The sequence below is a fragment of the Rhinoderma darwinii genome, chromosome 3 (assembly GCF_050947455.1).
Source record: "Rhinoderma darwinii isolate aRhiDar2 chromosome 3, aRhiDar2.hap1, whole genome shotgun sequence".
Taxonomy (NCBI): Eukaryota; Metazoa; Chordata; class Amphibia; order Anura; family Rhinodermatidae; genus Rhinoderma; species Rhinoderma darwinii.
The window spans coordinates 415745447-415759684 of NC_134689.1; the positions used below are offsets into that span (position 1 = coordinate 415745447).

The 14238-nt window shown below is 36.9% G+C and overlaps 3 non-coding genes across 3 annotated transcripts; all 3 read right to left on the reverse strand.

The window, feature by feature from the left end:
* Positions 1-1021: 1021 nt before the first annotated feature.
* On the reverse strand, positions 1022-1093 carry TRNAQ-UUG (transfer RNA glutamine (anticodon UUG)). Its single transcript has one exon. It is a non-coding gene; the product is annotated as a tRNA-Gln (tRNA).
* A 1302-nt stretch (positions 1094-2395) lies between these two features.
* TRNAQ-CUG (transfer RNA glutamine (anticodon CUG)) lies at positions 2396-2467 on the reverse strand. The gene has a single exon. It is a non-coding gene; the product is annotated as a tRNA-Gln (tRNA).
* Positions 2468-6518: 4051 nt separating this feature from the next.
* On the reverse strand, positions 6519-6590 carry TRNAQ-UUG (transfer RNA glutamine (anticodon UUG)). The gene has a single exon. It is a non-coding gene; the product is annotated as a tRNA-Gln (tRNA).
* Positions 6591-14238: the final 7648 nt, after the last annotated feature.

Below are 14238 nucleotides of genomic sequence, written 5' to 3' on the forward strand. Positions count from 1 at the left end.
TATTTTATTTTTAATCAGCAGCCTCTTTTCAGGCAGTGATTGATAGAGATAAGTGACTGCCAATTTGTATAATATTTTTGACCGGGTTTGGCCGAACCCAGTGAAGTTTGGATTCGCTGCGAACAGAACTTTTCTGGAAGTTCGGACCGAAACCGGGTTCGGTTGTCCCGGTTTGCTCATCTCTACATTACACCATGGAACCCTTGACAATAGAGTGCAGTTTGGATATTTCTACTAAACAGGCAGTACGTGTAATTACAATAACAGGTTGGCTATCATTCAAAATCGACCTCCCACAATAATCAAGATGATCACCAAGATGTAAACTGTGGCAAGGTCCCACCGAGAGTTGAACTTGGATTGCTGGATTCAAACTCCAGAGTGCTAACCATTACACCATGGAACCCTTGACAATAGAGTGAGGTTTGGATATTTCTACTAAACAGGCAGTACGTGTAATTACAATAAAGGGTCGGCTATCAATCAAAGTCGACCTCCCACAATAATCAAGAGGGCATAGCTTCTGTGCCTGCATGATCACCAAGATGTACAATTATTTTCTATTGCGGTTCTATAACAAAAGCTAGAAACCTGCATTTAGAAAGGGAAAATACTATTACCAACTCAATGGGAAATAACTGGGAAATGAAATTATGAATTTCAGTTGACTGAAAAGTTAATGGTAGTAACCAGTGTCAGGCAGCTAACTGCCAAGGCAAAAAGACTGTAAATTAGTTTCCATTTTGGATAATCTACAATGTGGATCATACTAATTTCCAAGGTCTGTCTGTACTGAACACCCTACGAGCTGGAAGTAGAGCCAGTGTTTGCATTACATGCCATAAAAAGACCCTTTAAATTTGTTGATTTTATATGCCCTCAATTCCATTCGTTTAATTATCTCTACGAGAGAATATTATAAAAAAAATTGTGTTGCTAAATCGTGTTTATGGCGTACAACAAGCACTATCAATACAATACCTCATTGAAAAGGTACTACACTCAGAAGTAAACTGTGGCAAGGTCCCACCGAGAATTGAACTCGGATTACTGGATTCAAAGTCCAGAGTGCTAACCATTACACCATGGAACCCTTGACAATAGAGGGAGGTTTGGATATTTCTACTAAACAGGCAGTACGTGTAATTACAATAAAGGGTCGGCTATCAATCAAAGTCGACCTCCAACAATAATCAAGAGGGCATAGATTCTGTGCCTGCATGATCACCAAGATGTACAATTATTTTCTATTGTGGTTCTATAACAAAAGCTAGAACCCTGCATTTGGAAAGGGAAAATACTATTAACAACTCAATGGGAAAAAACTGGGAAATGAAATTATGAATTTCAGTTGACTGAAAAGTTAACGGTAGTAGCCAGTGTCAGGCAGCTACTGCCAAGGCAAGAAGACTGTAAATTAATTTCCATTTGGATAATCTACAATGTGGATCATACTAATTTCCAAGGTCTGTCTGTACTGAACACCCTACGAGCTGGAAGTAGAGCCAGTGTTTGCATTACATGCCATAAAAATACCCTTTAAATTTGTTGATTTTATATGCCCTCAATTCCATTCGTTTAATTATCTCTACGAGAGAATATTATAAAAAAAAATTTGTGTTGCTAAATCGTGTTTATGGCGTACAACAAGCACTATCAATATAATACCTCATTGAAAAGGTACTACACTCAGAAGTAAACTGTGGCAAGGTCCCACCGAAAGTTGAACTCGGATTGCTGGATTCAAAGTCCAGAGTGCTAATCATTACACCATGGAACCCTTGACTACAGAGTGACGTTTGGATATTTCTACTAAACAGGCAGTACGTGTAATTACAATAAAGGGTCGGCTATCAATCAAAGTCGACCTCCCACAATAATCAAGAGGGCATAGATTCTGTGCCTGCATGATTACCAAGATGTACAATTATTTTCTATTGCGGTTATATAACAAAAGCTAGAACCCTGCATTTAGAAAGGGAAAATACTATTACCAACTCAATGGGAAATAACTGGGAAATGAAATTATGAATTTCAGTTGACTGAAAAGTTAATGGTAGTAACCAGTGTCAGGCAGCTAACTGCCAAGGCAAAAATACTATAAATTATTTTCCATTTGGATAATCTACAATGTGGATCATACTAATTTCCAAGGTCTGTCTGTACTGAACACCCTACGAGCTGGAAGTAGAGCCAGTGTTTGCATTACATGCCATAAAAAGACCCTTTAAATGTGTTGATTTTATATGCCCTCAATTCCATTCGTTTAATTATCTCTACGAGAGAATATTATAAAAAAAATTAGTGTTGCTAAATCGTGTTTATGGCGTACAACAAGCACTATCAATATAATACCTCATTGAAAAGGTACTACACTCAGAAGTTAACTGTGGCAAGGTCCCACCGAGAGTTGAACTCGGATTGCTGGATTCAGAGTCCAGAGTGCTAACCATTACACCATCGAACCCTTGACTACAGAGTGACGTTTGGATATTTCTACTAAACAGGCAGTACGTGTAATTACAATAAAGGGTCGGCTATCAATCAAAGTCGACCTCCCACAATAATCAAGAGGGCATAGATTCTGTGCCTGCATGATCACCAAGATGTACAATTATTTTCTATTGCGGTTATATAACAAAAGCTAGAACCCTGCATTTAGAAAGGGAAAATACTATTACCAACTCAATGGGAAAAAACTGGGAAATGAAATTATGAATTTCAGTTGACTTAAAAGTTAATGGTAGTAACCAGTGTCAGGCAGCTACTGCCAAGGCAAAAAGACTGTAAATTAGTTTCCATTTGGATAATCTACAATGTGGATCATACTAATTTCCAAGGTCTGTCTGTACTGAACACCCTACGAGCTGGAAGTAGAGCCAGTGTTTGCATTACATGCCATAAAAAGACCCTTTAAATTTGTTGATTTTATATGCCCTCAATTCCATTTGTTTAATTATCTCTACGAGAGAATTTTATAAAAAAAAATTGTGTTGCTAAATCGTGTTTATGGAGTACAACAAGCACTATCAATACAATACCTCATTGAAAAGGTAATACACTCAGAAGTAAACTGTGGTAAGGTCCCACCGAGAGTTGAACTGAGATTGCTGGATTCAAAGTCCAGAGTGCTAACCATTACACCATGGAACCCTTGACAATTGAGTGAGGTTTGAATATTTCTACTAAACAGGCAGTACGTGTAATTACAATAAAGGGTCGGCTATCAATCAAAGTCGACCTCCCACAATAATCAAGAGGGCATAGATTCTGTGCTTGCATGATCACCAAGATGTACAATTATTTTCTATTGCGGTTATATAACAAAAGCTAGAACCCTGCATTTAGAAAGGGAAAATACTATTACCAACTCAATGGGAAAAAACTGGGAAATTAAATTATGAATTTCAGTTGACTGAAAAGTTAACGGTAGTAGCCAGTGTCAGGCAGCTACTGCAAAGGCAAAAAGACTGTAAATTAGTTTCCATTTGGATAATCTACAATGTGGATCATACTAATTTACAAAGTCTGTCTGTACTGAACACCCTACGAGCTGGAAGTAGAGCCAGTGTTTGCATTACATGCCATAAAAAGACCCTTTAAATTTGTTGATTTTATATGCCCTCAATTCCATTCGTTTAATTATCTCTACGAGAGAATATTATAAAAAATATTTGTGTTGCTAAATCGTGTTTATGGAGTACAACAAGCACTATCAATACAATACCTCATTGAAAAGGTACTACACTCAGAAGTAAACTGTGGCAAGGTCCCACAGAGAGTTGAACTCGGATTGCTGGATTCAAAGTCCAGAGTGCTAACCATTACACCATGTAACCCTTGACAATAGAGAGAGGTTTGGATATTTCTACTAAACAGGCAGTACGTGTAATTACAATAAAGGGTCGGCTATCAATCAAAGTCGACCTCCCACAATAATCAAGAGGGCATAGATTCTGTGCTTGCATGATCACCAAGATGTACAATTATTTTCTATTGCGGTTATATAACAAAAGCTAGAACCCTGCATTTAGAAAGGGAAAATACTATTACCAACTCAATGGGAAAAAACTGGGAAATGAAATTATGAATTTCAGTTGACTGAAAAGTTAATGGTAGTAACCAGTGTCAGGCAGCTTACTGCCAAGGCAAAAAGACTATAAATTAGTTTCCATTTGGATAATCTACAATGTGGATCATACTAATTTCCAAGGTCTGTCTGTACTGAACACCCTACGAGCTGGAAGTAGAGCCAGTGTTTGCATTACATGCCATAAAAGGACCCTTTAAATTTGTTGATTTTATATGCCCTCAATTCCATTTGTTTAATTATCTCTACGAGAGAATTTTATAAAAAAAAATTGTGTTGCTAAATCGTGTTTATGGAGTACAACAAGCACTATCAATACAATACCTCATTGAAAAGGTAATACACTCAGAAGTAAACTGTGGTAAGGTCCCACCGAGAGTTGAACTGAGATTGCTGGATTCAAAGTCCAGAGTGCTAACCATTACACCATGGAACCCTTGACAATTGAGTGAGGTTTGAATATTTCTACTAAACAGGCAGTACGTGTAATTACAATAAAGGGTCGGCTATCAATCAAAGTCGACCTCCCACAATAATCAAGAGGGCATAGATTCTGTGCTTGCATGATCACCAAGATGTACAATTATTTTCTATTGCGGTTATATAACAAAAGCTAGAACCCTGCATTTAGAAAGGGAAAATACTATTACCAACTCAATGGGAAAAAACTGGGAAATGAAATTATGAATTTCAGTTGACTGAAAAGTTAATGGTAGTAACCAGTGTCAGGCAGCTTAATGCCAAGGCAAAAAGACTATAAATTAGTTTCCATTTGGATAATCTACAATGTGGATCATACTAATTTCCAAGGTCTGTCTGTACTGAACACCCTACGAGCTGGAAGTAGAGCCAGTGTTTGCATTACATGCCATAAAAAGACCCTTTAAATTTGTTGATTTTATATGCCCTCAATTCCATTCGTTTAATTATCTCTACGAGAGAATATTATAAAAAAAATAAATGTGTTGCTAAATCGTGTTTATGGAGTACAACAAGCACTATCAATACAATACCTCATTGAAAAGGTACTACACTCAAAAGTAAACTGTGGCAAGGTCCACACAGAGAGTTGAACTCGGATTGCTGGATTCAATGTCCAGAGTGCTAACCATTACACCATGGAACCCTTGACAATAGAGTGAAGTTTGGATATTTCTACTAAACAGGCAGTACGTGTAATTACAATAAAGGGTCGGCTATCAATCAAATTCGACCTCCCACAATAATCAATAGGGCATAGATTCTGTGCCTGCATGATCACCAAGATGTACAATTATTTTCTACTGCGGTTATATAACAAAAGCTAGAACCCTGCATTTAGAAAGGGAAAATACTATTACCAACTCAATGGGAAAAAACTGGGAAATGAAAGGTTGAATTTCAGTTGACTGAAAAGTTAATGGTAGTAACCAGTGTCAGGCAGCTAACTGCCAAGTCAAAAAGACTATAAATTAGTTTCCATTTGGATAATCTACAATGTGGATCATACTAATTTCCAAGGTCTGTCTGTACTGAACACCCTACGAGCTGGAAGTAGAGCCAGTGTTTGCATTACATGCCATAAAAAGACCCTTTAAATTTGTTGATTTTATATGCCCTCAATTCCATTCGTTTAATTATCTCTACGAGAGAATATTATAAAAAAAAATTGTGTTGCTAAATCGTGTTTATGGAGTACAACAATCACTATCAATACAATACCTCATTGAAAAGGTACTAAACTCAGAAGTAAACTGTGGCAAGGTCCCACAGAGAGTTGAACCCGGATTGCTGGATTCAAAGTCCAGAGTGCTAACCATTACACCATGGAACCCTTGACAATAGAGCAAAGTTTGGATATTTCTACTAAACAGGCAGTACGTGTAATTACAATAAAGGGTCGGCTATCAATCAAAGTCGACCTCCCACAATAATCAAGAGGGCATAGATTCTGTGCCTGCATGATCACCAAGATGTACAATTATTTTCTATTGCGGTTATATAACAAAAGCTAGAACCCTGCATTTAGAAAGGGAAAATACTATTACCAACTCAATGGGAAAAAACTGGGAAATGAAATTATGAATTTCAGTTGACTGAAAAGTTAACGGTAGTAACCAGTGTCAGGCAGCTACTGCCAAGGCAAAAAGACTGTAAATTAGTTTCCATTTGGATAATCTACAATGTGGATCATACTAATTTCCAAGGTCTGTCTGTACTGAACACCCTACGAGCTGGAAGTAGAGCCAGTGTTTGCATTACATGCCATAAAAAGACCCTTTAAATGTGTTGATTTAATATGCCCTCAATTCCATTTGTTTAATTATCTCTACGAGAGAATATTATAAAAAAACAATTGTGCTGCTAAATCGTGTTTATGGCGTACAACAAGCACTATCAATACAATACATCATTGAAAAGGTACTACACTCAGAAGTAAACTGTGGCAAGGTCCCACCGAGAGTTGAACTCAGATTGCTGGATTCAAAGTCCAGAGTGCTAACCATTACACCATGGCACCCTTGACAATAGAGTGCTGTTTGGATATTTCAACTAAACAGGCAGTACGTGTAATTACAATAACAGGTCGGCTATCACTCAATATCGACCTCCCACAATAATCAAGAGGGCATAGCTTCTGTGGCTGCATGATCACCAAGATGTACAATTATTTTCTATTGCGGTTATATAACAAAAGCTAGAACCCTGCATTTGGAAAGGGAAAATACTATTACCAACTCAATGGGGAAAAACTGGGAAATGAAATTATGAATTTCAGTTGACTGTAGTGGATATTTCTACTAAACAGGCAGTACGTGTAATTACAATTACAGGTCGGCTATCATTCAAAATCCACCTCCCACAATAATCAAGAGGGCATAGCTTCTGTGCCTGCATGATCACCAAGATGTATAATTATTTTCTATTGCGGTTATATAACAAAAGCTAGAACCCTGCATTTGGAAAGGGAAAATACTATTACCAAGTCAATGGGAAAAAACTGGGAAATGAAATTATGAATTTCAGTTGACTGAAAACTTAACTGTTGTAACCAGTGTCAGGCAGCTACTGCCAAGGCAAAAAGACTGTAAATTAGTTTCCAATTGGATAATCTACAATGTGGATCAAACTAATTTCCAAGGTATGTCTGTACTGAACACCCTACAAGCTGGAAGTAGAGCCAGTGTATGCATTACATGCCATAAAAATACCCTTTAAATGTGTTGATTTTATATGCCCTCAATTACATTGGTTTAATTATCTCTACGAGAGAATATTATCAAATTTTTTTTTGTTGTTAAATCGTGTTTATGGCGTACAACAAGCACTATCAATACAATACCTCATTGAAAAAGGATTACACTCAGAATGAATTAAACTGTGGCAAGGTGCCACCGAGAGTTGAACACGGATTGATGGATTCAGAGTCCAGAGTGCTAACCATTAAACCATGGAAGCCTTGACAATAGAGTGCAGTTTGGATGTTTCTACTAAACAGGCAGTACGTGTAATTACAATAACAGGTCGGCTATCATTCAAAATCGACCTCCCACAATAATCAAGAAGGCATAGCTTCTGTGCCTGCATGATCACCAAGATGTACAATTATTTTCTATTGCGGTTATATAACAAAAGCTAGAACCCTGCATTTGGAAAGGGAAAATACTATTAACAACTCAATGGGAAAAAACTGGGAAATTAAATTATGAATTTCAGTTGACTGAAAACTTAAGTGTTGTAACCAGTGTCAGGCAGCTACTGCCAAGGCAAAAAGACTGTAAATTAGTTTCCAATTGGATAATCTACAATGTGGATCAAACTAATTTCCAAGGTATGTCTGTACTGAACACCCTACAAGCTGGAAGTAGAGCCAGTGTTTGCATTACATGCCATAAAAAGACTCTTTAAATTTGTTAATTTTATATGCCCTCAATTAAATTGGTTTAATTATCTCTACGAGAGAATATTATCACATTTTTTATGTTGTTAAATCGTGTTTATGGCGTACAACAATCACTATCAATACAATACCTCATTGAAAAAGGATTACACTCAGAAGGAAGTAATCTGTGGCAAGGTCCCACTGAGAGTTGAACTTGGATTGCTGGATTCAGAGTCCAGAGTGCTAACCATTACACCATCGAACCCTTGGCAGTAGAGGTCAGTTTGGATATTTCTGCTAAACAGGCAGTACGTGTAATTACAATAACAGGTTGGCTATCATTCAAAATCGACCTCCCGCAATAATCAAGAGGGCATAGCTTCTGTGCCTGCATGATCACCAAGATGTACAATTATTTTCTATTGCGGTTATATAACAAAAGCTACAACCCTGCATTTGGAAAAGGAAAATACTATTAACAACTCAATGGGAAAAAAATGGGAAATTAAATTATGAATTTCAGTTGACTGAAAACTTAACTGTTGTAACCAGTGTCAGGCAGCTACTGCCAAGGCAAAAAGACTGTAAATTAATTTCCATTTGGACAATGTGGATCATACTAATTTCCAAGGTCTGTCTGTACTGAACAACCTACGAGCTGGAAGTAGAGCCAGTGTTTGCATTACATGCCATAAAAAGACTCTTTAAATTTGTTAATTTTATATGCCCTCAATTACATTGGTTTAATTATCTCTACGAGAGAATATTATCACATTTTTTTTGTTGTTAAATCGTGTTTATGGCGTACAACAATCACTATCAATACAATACCTCATTGAAAAAGGATTACACTCAGAAGGAAGTAAACTGTGGCAAGGTCCCACTGAGAGTTGAACTTGGATTGCTGGATTTAGAGTCCAGAGTGCTAACCATTACAGCATCGAACCCTTGGCAGTAGAGGTCAGTTTGGATATTTCTGCTAAACAGGCAGTACGTGTAATTACAATAACAGGTCGGCTATCATTCAAAATCGACCTCCCGCAATAATCAAGAGGGCATAGCTTCTGTGCCTGCATGATCACCAAGATGTACAAATATTTTCTATTGCGGTTATATAACAAAAGCTAGAACCCTGCATTTGGAAAGGGAAAATACTATTAACAACTCAATGGGAAAAAACTGGGAAATTAAATTATGAATTTCAGTTGACTGAAAACTTAACTGTTGTAACCAGTGTCAGGCAGCTACTGCCAAGGCAAAAAGACTGTAAATTAGTTTCCAATTGGATAATCTACAATGTGGATCAAACTAATTTCCAAGGTATGTCTGTACTGAACACCCTACAAGCTGGAAGTAGAGCCAGTGTATGCATTACATGCCTTAAAAATACCGTTTAAATGTGTTGATTTTATATGCCCTCAATTACATTGGTTTAATTATCTCTACGAGAGAATATTATCAAATTTTTTTTTGTTGTTAAATCGTGTTTATGGCGTACAACAAGCACTATCAATACAATACCTCATTGAAAAAGGATTACACTCAGAATGAATTAAACTGTGGCAAGGTCCCACCGAGAGTTGAACACGGATTGATGGATTCAGAGTCCAGAGTGCTAACCATTAAACCATGGAAGCCTTGACAATAGAGTGCAGTTTGGATGTTTCTACTAAACAGGCAGTACGTGTAATTACAATAACAGGTCGGCTATCATTCAAAATCGACCTCCCACAATAATCAAGAAGGCATAGCTTCTGTGCCTGCATGATCACCAAGATGTACAATTATTTTCTATTGCGGTTATATAACAAAAGCTAGAACCCTGCATTTGGAAAGGGAAAATACTATTAACAACTCAATGGGAAAAAACTGGGAAATTAAATTATGAATTTCAGTTGACTGAAAACTTAACTGTTGTAACCAGTGTCAGGCAGCTACTGCCAAGGCAAAAAGACTGTAAATTAGTTTCCAATTGGATAATCTACAATGTGGATCAAACTAATTTCCAAGGTATGTCTGTACTGAACACCCTACAAGCTGGAAGTAGAGCCAGTGTTTGCATTACATGCCATAAAAAGACTCTTTAAATTTGTTAATTTTATATGCCCTCAATTAAATTGGTTTAATTATCTCTACGAGAGAATATTATCACATTTTTTATGTTGTTAAATCGTGTTTATGGCGTACAACAATCACTATCAATACAATACCTCATTGAAAAAGGATTACACTCAGAAGGAAGTAATCTGTGGCAAGGTCCCACTGAGAGTTGAACTTGGATTGCTGGATTCAGAGTCCAGAGTGCTAACCATTACACCATCGAACCCTTGGCAGTAGAGGTCAGTTTGGATATTTCTGCTAAACAGGCAGTACGTGTAATTACAATAACAGGTTGGCTATCATTCAAAATCGACCTCCCGCAATAATCAAGAGGGCATAGCTTCTGTGCCTGCATGATCACCAAGATGTACAATTATTTTCTATTGCGGTTATATAACAAAAGCTACAACCCTGCATTTGGAAAAGGAAAATACTATTAACAACTCAATGGGAAAAAAATGGGAAATTAAATTATGAATTTCAGTTGACTGAAAACTTAACTGTTGTAACCAGTGTCAGGCAGCTACTGCCAAGGCAAAAAGACTGTAAATTAATTTCCATTTGGACAATGTGGATCATACTAATTTCCAAGGTCTGTCTGTACTGAACAACCTACGAGCTGGAAGTAGAGCCAGTGTTTGCATTACATGCCATAAAAAGACTCTTTAAATTTGTTAATTTTATATGCCCTCAATTACATTGGTTTAATTATCTCTACGAGAGAATATTATCACATTTTTTTTGTTGTTAAATCGTGTTTATGGCGTACAACAATCACTATCAATACAATACCTCATTGAAAAAGGATTACACTCAGAAGGAAGTAAACTGTGGCAAGGTCCCACTGAGAGTTGAACTTGGATTGCTGGATTTAGAGTCCAGAGTGCTAACCATTACAGCATCGAACCCTTGGCAGTAGAGGTCAGTTTGGATATTTCTGCTAAACAGGCAGTACGTGTAATTACAATAACAGGTCGGCTATCATTCAAAATCGACCTCCCGCAATAATCAAGAGGGCATAGCTTCTGTGCCTGCATGATCACCAAGATGTACAAATATTTTCTATTGCGGTTATATAACAAAAGCTAGAACCCTGCATTTGGAAAGGGAAAATACTATTAACAACTCAATGGGAAAAAACTGGGAAATTAAATTATGAATTTCAGTTGACTGAAAACTTAACTGTTGTAACCAGTGTCAGGCAGCTACTGCCAAGGCAAAAAGACTGTAAATTAGTTTCCAATTGGATAATCTACAATGTGGATCAAACTAATTTCCAAGGTATGTCTGTACTGAACACCCTACAAGCTGGAAGTAGAGCCAGTGTATGCATTACATGCCTTAAAAATACCGTTTAAATGTGTTGATTTTATATGCCCTCAATTACATTGGTTTAATTATCTCTACGAGAGAATATTATCAAATTTTTTTTTGTTGTTAAATCGTGTTTATGGCGTACAACAAGCACTATCAATACAATACCTCATTGAAAAAGGATTACACTCAGAATGAATTAAACTGTGGCAAGGTCCCACCGAGAGTTGAACACGGATTGATGGATTCAGAGTCCAGAGTGCTAACCATTAAACCATGGAAGCCTTGACAATAGAGTGCAGTTTGGATGTTTCTACTAAACAGGCAGTACCTGTAATTACAATAACAGGTCGGCTATCATTCAAAATCTACCTCCCACAATAATCAAGAAGGCATAGCTTCTGTGCCTGCATGATCACCAAGATGTACAATTATTTTCTATTGCGGTTATATAAAAAAAGCTAGAACCCTGCATTTGGAAAGGGAAAATACTATTAACAACTCAATGGGAAAAAACTGGGAAATTAAATTATGAATTTCAGTTGACTGAAAACTTAACTGTTGTAACCAGTGTCAGGCAGCTACTGCCAAGGCAAAAAGACTGTAAATTAGTTTCCAATTGGATAATCTACAATGTGGATCAAACTAATTTCCAAGGTATGTCTGTACTGAACACCCTACAAGCTGGAAGTAGAGCCAGTGTTTGCATTACATGCCATAAAAAGACTCTTTAAATTTGTTAATTTTATATGCCCTCAATTAAATTGGTTTAATTATCTCTACGAGAGAATATTATCACATTTTTTATGTTGTTAAATCGTGTTTATGGCGTACAACAATCACTATCAATACATTACCTCATTGAAAAAGGATTACACTCAGAAGGAAGTAATCTGTGGCAAGGTCCCACTGAGAGCTGAACTTGGATTGCTGGATTCAGAGTCCAGAGTGCTAACCATTACACCATCGAACCCTTGGCAGTAGAGGTCAGTTTGGATATTTCTGCTAAACAGGCAGTACGTGTAATTACAATAACAGGTCGGCTATCATTCAAAATCGACCTCCCGCAATAATCAAGAGGGCATAGCTTCTGTGCCTGCATGATCACCAAGATGTACAATTATTTTCTATTGCGGTTATATAACAAAAGCTACAACCCTGCATTTGGAAAAGGAAAATACTATTAACAACTCAATGGGAAAAAAATGGGAAATTAAATTATGAATTTCAGTTGACTGAAAACTTAACTGTTGTAACCAGTGTCAGGCAGCTACTGCCAAGGCAAAAAGACTGTAAATTAATTTCCATTTGGACAATGTGGATCATACTAATTTCCAAGGTCTGTCTGTACTGAACAACCTACGAGCTGGAAGTAGAGCCAGTGTTTGCATTACATGCCATAAAAAGACTCTTTAAATTTGTTAATTTTATATGCCCTCAATTACATTGGTTTAATTATCTCTACGAGAGAATATTATCACATTTTTTTTGTTGTTAAATCGTGTTTATGGCGTACAACAATCACTATCAATACAATACCTCATTGAAAAAGGATTACACTCAGAAGGAAGTAAACTGTGGCAAGGTCCCACTGAGAGTTGAACTTGGATTGCTGGATTTAGAGTCCAGAGTGCTAACCATTACAGCATCGAACCCTTGGCAGTAGAGGTCAGTTTGGATATTTCTGCTAAACAGGCAGTACGTGTAATTACAATAACAGGTCGGCTATCATTCAAAATCGACCTCCCGCAATAATCAAGAGGGCATAGCTTCTGTGCCTGCATGATCACCAAGATGTACAAATATTTTCTATTGCGGTTATATAACAAAAGCTAGAACCCTGCATTTGGAAAGGGAAAATACTATTAACAACTCAATGGGAAAAAACTGGGAAATTAAATTATGAATTTCAGTTGACTGAAAACTTAACTGTTGTAACCAGTGTCAGGCAGCTACTGCCAAGGCAAAAAGACTGTAAATTAGTTTCGATTTGGACAATGTGGATCATACTAATTTCCAAGGTCTGTCTGTACTGAACACCCTACGAGCTGGAAGTAGAGCCAGTGTTTGCATTACATGCCATAAAAAGACTCTTTAAATTTGTTAATTTTATATGCCCTCAATTAAATTGGTTTAATTATCTCCACGAGAGAATATTATAAAAAAAATTTTGTTGTTAAATCGTGTTTATGGCGTACAACAATCACAATCAATACATTACCTCATTGAAAAAGGATTACACTCAGAATGAATTCAACTGTGGCAAGGTCCCACCGAGAGTTGAACACGGATTGATGGATTCAGAGTCCAGAGTGCTAACCATTAAACCATGGAAGCCTTGACAATAGAGTGCAGTTTGGATGTTTCTACTAAACAGGCCGTACGTGTAATTACAATAACAGGTCAGCTATCATTCAAAATCGACCTCCCACAATAATCAAGAAGGCATAGCTTCTGTGCCTGCATGATCACCAAGATGTACAATTATTTTCTATTGCGGTTATATAAAAAAAGCTAGAACCCTGCATTTGGAAAGGGAAAATACTATTAACAACTCAATGGGAAAAAACTGGGAAATTAAATTATGAATTTCAGTTGACTGAAAACTTAACTGTTGTAACCAGTGTCAGGCAGCTACTGCCAAGGCAAAAAGACTGTAAATTAGTTTCCAATTGGATAATCTACAATGTGGATCATACTAATTTCCAAGGTCTGTCTGTACTGAACACCCTACGAGCTGGAAGTAGAGCCAGTGTTTGCATTACATGCCATAAAAAGACTCTTTAAATTTGTTAATTTTATTTGCCCTCAATTAAATTGGTTTAATTATCTCTACGAGAGAATATTATCACATTTTTTATGTTGTTAAATC